This window comes from Caloenas nicobarica, chromosome 1 (assembly GCF_036013445.1).
Source record: "Caloenas nicobarica isolate bCalNic1 chromosome 1, bCalNic1.hap1, whole genome shotgun sequence".
NCBI classification, from domain to species: domain Eukaryota; kingdom Metazoa; phylum Chordata; class Aves; order Columbiformes; family Columbidae; genus Caloenas; species Caloenas nicobarica.
The window spans coordinates 89,353,811-89,361,188 of NC_088245.1; the positions used below are offsets into that span (position 1 = coordinate 89,353,811).

Below are 7,378 nucleotides of genomic sequence, written 5' to 3' on the forward strand. Positions count from 1 at the left end.
TCAAAGTTCATGAGATTCCTGTTAGCCTATTTTTCCAGTCTGTCAAGGTCCCTCTGCATAGCAGTACAGCCCCCTACTATATCAAAAGCCTTCCAACTTTGTATCATCTGCACTCTAAGGAAACCAGGCAGAAGTCACCTCCTGTGCTCAAAATGATGTGGCTTAGTCTTCTCTTCAGACAGACATTGACAAGATAACTGTACCAAGCTTCTTGCCATAAGCATGGAGCTACAAGTATCACTGTTTCTTAAACTCAACAATATGGAGACTTTTTCATTTAATTGTTCATACAATTCCAGTTGCCACAGGGCACTTTTAGGCCACCTCTGCTCAAGTGATGTTCAGCTACATACTGTGGATCCACCTGCAACCACACAAGACAATTCATCTTTTGCACAACTTGTTTCTTGGGTACTACAAAGCTCTCCCCTCTCACATGAGGCTTGCTGCTCAGCACATGCATGGTATATCCAGGTGTAGTAAAAAACCAAAAAAAGATAGGAAATAGAATTATGCTGTCACTGTCAGCACACCACACTGGCTACAAAGTAAGACTGTGCAACATGGCAATTCATGAAGCCCATCACAAGATCCTGCAACCCTCTTCCTCAAAACAGATGGGCCTTACCTGTGGGTATGCCAACACATACGAGCCTGATAGTTCAGACATCATGCGTTGCACACAAGCTAAGTGTATATAAAATATCTTTAGTACACATATACAGCATAAGAGACTCCCCTTTACCACAAAGATGAGGTGTGAAGTCTGTCCATGCAAGAAGTACCACCACCACAAATTGTTATTCAAGCATCCAAGTTTTAATTTGGAAGACTGGGAGATTTCTTTAGTTAGTCCAGAACAGGACTAGAAAAAAAGTTGTATTTGAACACAACCAGGAAGCCAGCAGCAGTGATAAAACTAGACAGAAAGGTTGGGAAGGCATTCATTGCGTAACTGCTTTGACCCACTGAAGATCTGACCAGCTTAGCAGATAACCAGCCTTCTAATTTCAAATGTGGTTGTCATGTTATATCTAGAGTTGGTAAAAATCATAGTTTTCTCCATTAAGATACTTCTCTTGCTAGAGAAAGCCACTTTGTCTGTGTGAAAAAAAATCTTCATCAGCTGACTGGTTATATGCTACAGAGTTTTCCATAATAGGGTTTTCTACACCAATTCTTTCCTCTCAGCCCAGAAGACTTTTCCGGTAGAGCTCTAGAGGTAGACATGGATGAGTCTCTCCTTATTTCTTAGTTGCTACACTGCTTCACAGTTTCCTACTGTGAAAAATTTGCCATCCATTTCAGCCTCCTGTACATCCTTCTCCTTCTTTGGCTTGATAGACTTCCACACAAAAGCAACATTCAATGCAACTGAGATCCAAGCCATAACACAGAATACCAATATAATCTTCATTTCTTTGTCCCACAGCGGCCTCCTTTCGGCCTCCTTTTTTTTTTTTATCCTGGTCCTGTCAGCTAGCTGCTAGGGTCAAAAAGTTCTGCAGCCATCTGCTTAGCGCAACGCTCAGTCATCTACTCTAGATGAGCAACATTTTAATTAACCTCACTAACATTACTGCAAAGCTAAAATCCACCCTTGCTTTTATTAAATAAAAGTCACTCTACTTTTAGGTGCATTTGACATTGTTACTTGAAATAGTTTTTGTCAGTCTAACCCTTAAGATGACAAATGTCAAAATGAGATGAACACAAAGCTGTAAGCAATTATAGCAGCAAACATTACCATAGTTTAGTAGAGTAACTTCTGAACAGTTGAAGATTCTTACCTTAACAGACAAAAGGTGTGCAATTTCATAAAACAATTATTGCTAGATTTGTAAGTCAAGCTCAGTTTTACATGCAGAAACATATCAGTAATATGTGCTCATCAAAACACATAGGCTCCTCTACAAGCCTCACCACTGTCCAACCCCTTGTCACAAAATGTAATAGCCAAAATACTAAGCACAACTTTGGAATAAGCATTTAAGCATTTCATCATCACACTTAACTTTCAGAGCAGTCTTTAAAGTCGGGATACTATGGAATCTGCAGTTTATGATGTGAGGTATTTGAAGGCTAGTTTGAAGAGGTGAACCAGGAGTAAGTTTGCATTGAAGTCTTTAAGATCTAAAACCCCTAGCAGACAGAATAATTCTTTACGGCACTTAAGTATAATGAAACACTTGGTTGGAATCACAACGTACATACTGGCATTGGATTCCAGTAAAAGGAAATTAAGCTGAGGTTGACTTTTCCTGTAATGGAAAACTTCATCTTTATGTTTTAAAGCAAGTTAAGCCATATTTGGAAATTTTATGTTCAATTACCTAAAGTATTTACAGCTTCTTCAGAATAGTCAGAGCCTCTCCAACATACTAAATTTTAACATTACTTAAACTACATATTGTGATGGTTGTCTGATTATCTACTAGGTGATGCAAATTTAACTCACAATAACAAAACCCTCAAGATTTCCAGGATCTAGAGGAAAATCATGTAATAGAATTGCCTTTTTAGAAGTCCTTACCAATGTTATCTGCATTTAGCCAGAAATACCACTTTTTTTTTCCCTGAAGAGCTGCTTTTTAATTACTTTCATAGCAAGAAACAATATAATGGTAGAGTCTAATAATGAGAAGGACCAAATATTTGTCCCACAATCTGAACTTCTTGGACGATGCAGTTTCTTTACTAGAATATTTTAAAAGTCAAATCATTCTTCAGGCTGTTAAAGGAAACCTGCACACCTGAAAGCTTTTCTCCAGCTATAATAAACATTTCTAACAAAGGCACAATTTTTCTGTCTATAGCCTTTCCATAACCTTTCTATCCCTCATCACACCCAACCATCCCAACCACAACAGGACCGCTCTTCATGCGTAGGGCACAGAATGCAGACCAGCAGCACAGACATTCAGACAGTGTATCTTTCACATAGTCTTAAACAACAAACCACTCCAGTAAGCAAGCACAGCTTATAGCATCCTACAAATGGAACACAGCAAGGGGAACATGGTGTCTTCATAGTGCAGATTTTAGCATTTTTCTTGGGTTGATGTCTGGCAGAAGCAGTTAGTTTGACTGACTGGTCAGCCGAAACTCACCAGTGCACCAACATTTCAACTTGGACATGAGAATCCTTACAATATGAGTGATCTTCAACTGATTAAGAAGGACAAAGACAACTTTTGCATTACAGAGATACCCCCTAGGAACACCGCTTCTCTCTTAAGCATTTGCATCTGCAATGGATCTGGTTTTGGCAGATGTTTCAGTTTATTCAACAGTTTAGCAGGATGAGTCTTAGCTCACTGGGGTAGCAACGGTCTTGAAAATTATTCTTCTCAGGATTAAGCAGATGTCAGACTCATAATGCAGAAAGCCCAGTGCTATAAAAACGCAGCCACAACGGCAGCTTCCCATACTAGTTTTAGTACTTCCTGATTACTTCTGATGTGAACATTTTAAGATACCCGCAACAGACTATCCAAAATGCTGTAAACTATGATAAAACTAAAGAACTGTCAACAGCCACCATGCACATATTAGATCACTGTCAAATTCTTTCTGAAGAGAATGAGCAGTGACACTGAAATTTACTGTTACAAGAGGAGTTCATGTGTAATTGAGCTGATGAACCAAGAAATAAAACTCAGCAGCTAAAACTGATCTTCATCTGTCATTTCACTGCATGATAGTAGTAAAGTCTGTTAGACCATGACTTTCTGGATTTATCCTTATATATCTTACTGGTTTTCAGAGTAAGTGTATGTGTATCATTTCAGTAAAGACAGGCATTATAAGGCAAAGCTTGTTATTGCAGTCATATAATATATGGAAGTCTAAAAAGTTAGCAGCAAATAGTCAATCTTTCTAAGAAGTGGGGGTGTTCAACTTTGAGAGAATTTCATAAAAACAGAAGAAATAAACGCATAGATGAAATAAAGTAACCAAACTAAAATCAGTTATGAGATTGTAGAAATTATTGTCATATGACCAAATCCAAGAATTTAGTGTAAGCTTAGCTATCCACTTTCAAAGGGGAGGAGTGAGTGAACACAACAAAACAAACAAAAAAACCTTTTCAGAACATGAAAGAAGGCACAACAATGACAACCTGAAGATCCAGTCCAAGCCAGTTTTGCATGTTGGACTTTTAGGTAATTACTGGATTCACCTGTACAGAAAGATGAGGTTGAAAAGTTTAGATAAATTCTGCTTCCTCTGCTGGAGTAGATCCCTATTTTTCTCCGTCCAGCTGGAAGGCTAAAGAAGTCACATGTTTTAAGACAGTGAGTAAGAGTGAACAAGCATGATATTCCACAGTTGACTACATCGTCTGTTTTCCTTGGTGCAGTTCCAGTCTAAAAAAATCATGTGGATACCATTGTTCAAAGACACCTCAATATTTCCAAGTCCCAAAATCCCCACTTTTCTTTGTAATCAATGATAAAAGTATGGAGGAAAGAAAATATATTTCAGTTCCAGGCAATGCAGATTTTTTAAAAAAACAAAGAATGAAAAAGAGTGACTATTACTTGGCAAGCAATAGCATGCAACATTTTTTGGTCAACCTAAGAGTAAATAAAGATATCAACTAGGTTTTTCCTGTAATCCTTTTCCTCTTTTTAAAAGGCCAGGTATGTCCAATTAAGAACACAGCTTTAGTTCACAAACAAGATATTTAAAAGCACGAGGGAAAAAAAGTCAGTAGAAATTTTCAGGGCTCAAGAACTCAAAGAGACAGTATTATGCTATTGAAACACAAAAGGTGAATTGTAGTGCCTCTAAATGTATCTCCAGGGCGAATAATCTAGTAATTTACTGCTCTATAGCAGCTTTGGATGACAACATGTAATACCAGTACCCACCCGTGTCTGAAAGACAAATGCACAAAGTCACATTGGGAAAAAATTTACACAACAGAAGCACACTGAAGCCTGCACACTTTGTAAGTCTGGATTAATGACAGTTAATCTATACTCAGACCAAAATAAAAACTAAATTTAAGCTAATGATGTATAAAAATTAAGCAAGTAGTATTGACTGTTCATGGCTGAACTCTGATAGTAGCACTATCTGTAGAAAATAGTTCTTGATTTGCAAAATGGAAAGGCTGCATTTACAGGAAACAGAGATCTTGTGTTATTATTGCAACACAAGACTTCAACCCCCATTTGAACAGTCAGCTGATGCCAGCAATCATTTTCCAGCATTGTCTTCATTTCTCCTTCCTCATCCTCTCAAGTTGATGTCCATGATAGTTTATCATTTTTGAATGCCATGATTTGTCCTCTGATTATTGAATTAATACTATTTTTCCCCCACATAAGAGAGTAAAACTCTTTTCAAAAAGACTTGACATAATAAACTGACAAACACAGCAAAAATAATCTGCAATATTTTTGGTAATTCGAAGACCTCTAGACATTGATCTCACTTCACACAGTCTTAAGTAGAAAATAACAAAATGTAGATACTATTAAATATTTATGCTCGCTACTCCTTGAAAAGGCCTTTAAAAGTACTGTATAGATGAGCCAAACATTCAGCTGCTGCAGACCTGCAGAGTGCCAAAGTCAGCGCAAATACAGTGACTTAAAATATGTTGAGGACCTGCTACCGTTATTCAAACTTCTATTTGCAAATACCAACATACGCTTGGCATGTTCTTGCTGAGGTGCTACAAATGGGTGGGCTGATAAACCACCTTAAGCATGCTGTCAGCAGTTTTTCTCCTTTTCCACCCCCTCTCCACTTCATCAAGTAGTATTAGCATTTGAAATACCATGCTAGATCAAATAGCCAGTGTACTTTGCTAAAGTATTGTGTTACAATGAATAAAACTATCACCAAATTGCTTTTATTCCCAGCTGGAATGCAAAGTCTCTGACAAAATTAGCAATATTTGGAATAAATCACTTTGGCAAACTGTATTGAATGGACAGATCTTGATACACGCATGTCACACTCTGAAGTCACAGCTATCTGTAATGTGTACAAATCCAGAACCCAGTCATGCAAAATTTGTTTCTTGCCTTCAAGTGAATTTTATGTGTTTGGAACACCTCATCTAAATTAGAATTTTGTCACTGCCTACAGGCATAGGAAACACATTTGATTTGCCATCGGTATTTTCAACTGCAAGATAACAGGTAGACCCTTTTACTAAGGAAGAGTTGCGTGGTCAGAAGCCAGTAGCAGTGTTCCTGTTCATGCCCTGCAGGGAGTGAGCAGCAAGGTTTACAGCCAAGGCACAGAAAGATTCAGTTCCACTCACCCAAGATGGTGTGGTGACCCAGCACAGAAACCCAGCCACTGTCCCCTCTTTATCATGGGTTCTGCAGACTCTCATTGGTCACCTGTCAGAGCGCTCAGCAGGTTTCTTAGCCGGGGAAAAACCTACTCAGGGGGCTGATTCGCTTTCCAGGCCTTTTATCCCCGAGGAACGGGACCAGGAAGAGAGTGGCCGCCGTCAGCGGGCTCTCCCGCTGGGGATCGGCTCCATGCGGAAAACGCACGCAGCGCAGAACCTTACTGGCTTCGGTCGGAGCCGAACAAGCGGCAGGCGGGCCCGCCCTCCCCGCAACCTTCTGCTCTCACGGCGCCCCCGGGGCGGGAGGTGAAGGCCGGCTGCCCAGAGCCCCGGCCGCCGCCAAGCAGACACCCGCTCCGCACGGCACCGCGCGGGCCCTGCCGCCCCCTCCCCCCGCCCCGCAGCGCTCCGCGAGGCAGGGGCGGCCGTTGGGGGCCGCGCGAGCTCCCTCAAAGGGCGGCTCCACGAGGCGACCGCCGCCCCTCCGAGCAGGTAACGGCCGGGAGGGAGAATGAAGACGATCCCCGCTCCTCTTCAGCCCGACAGGCCGGGTGAAGGGGAGGGCAGGTGCCGGGCGCGCCTCGGGAAAAGAGGGGGCAGCAGGAGCGGAGCAGGGCTAGGGAAAAAAGAAGGCGAGACGCCTCACCTGCGGCCGGCGCCGGCACACCCGGAGCGCTTCTCCCTCCCACAGCGGCGGCGGCGGCGCTGGATCAGCTGATGCCGGCCCCCGCGCGCATGCGCCAGACGGCCCACGCCGGAAGCGCCTCGCGCGAGCCTGCGTCTCCGCGCCCAGACCCGGGCGGAGCGTTACCCCCAGCACCCGGGCTCTGCTTCCTGGCGCCCGCGCGAGCAGGCGGAAGAGCGTTGGCCGCGGGGGAGGGGGGGAGGGGACGCGATTGGCCGCCGCGCACCACGTGGTCCGGCGCACCGCCTCGTTCCCTCGTGCCGCTCCTCCCCCCAAGTCACGCGGAGGCTGCCGCGCGGCGCCGCTCCGCCCCCTCCTTCCTCTCCTCCCCCTTCTCCGCTGGGGGAGGGTGGGCGCGGCGCGTGCGCGGC

The 7,378-nt window shown here is 43.0% G+C and overlaps 1 protein-coding gene across 1 annotated transcript in view; it reads right to left on the minus strand.

The window, feature by feature from the left end:
* Window positions 1-7,147, minus strand: part of ATP6V1A (ATPase H+ transporting V1 subunit A) — a 31,457-nt gene extending 24,310 nt beyond the window's left edge. Inside the window, exon 1 of the mRNA XM_065638656.1 lies at window positions 6,969-7,147. The gene's annotated coding sequence lies outside the window, so the exon portion shown is untranslated. The remainder of the gene's footprint in view (window positions 1-6,968) is intronic.
* Window positions 7,148-7,378: the final 231 nt, after the last annotated feature.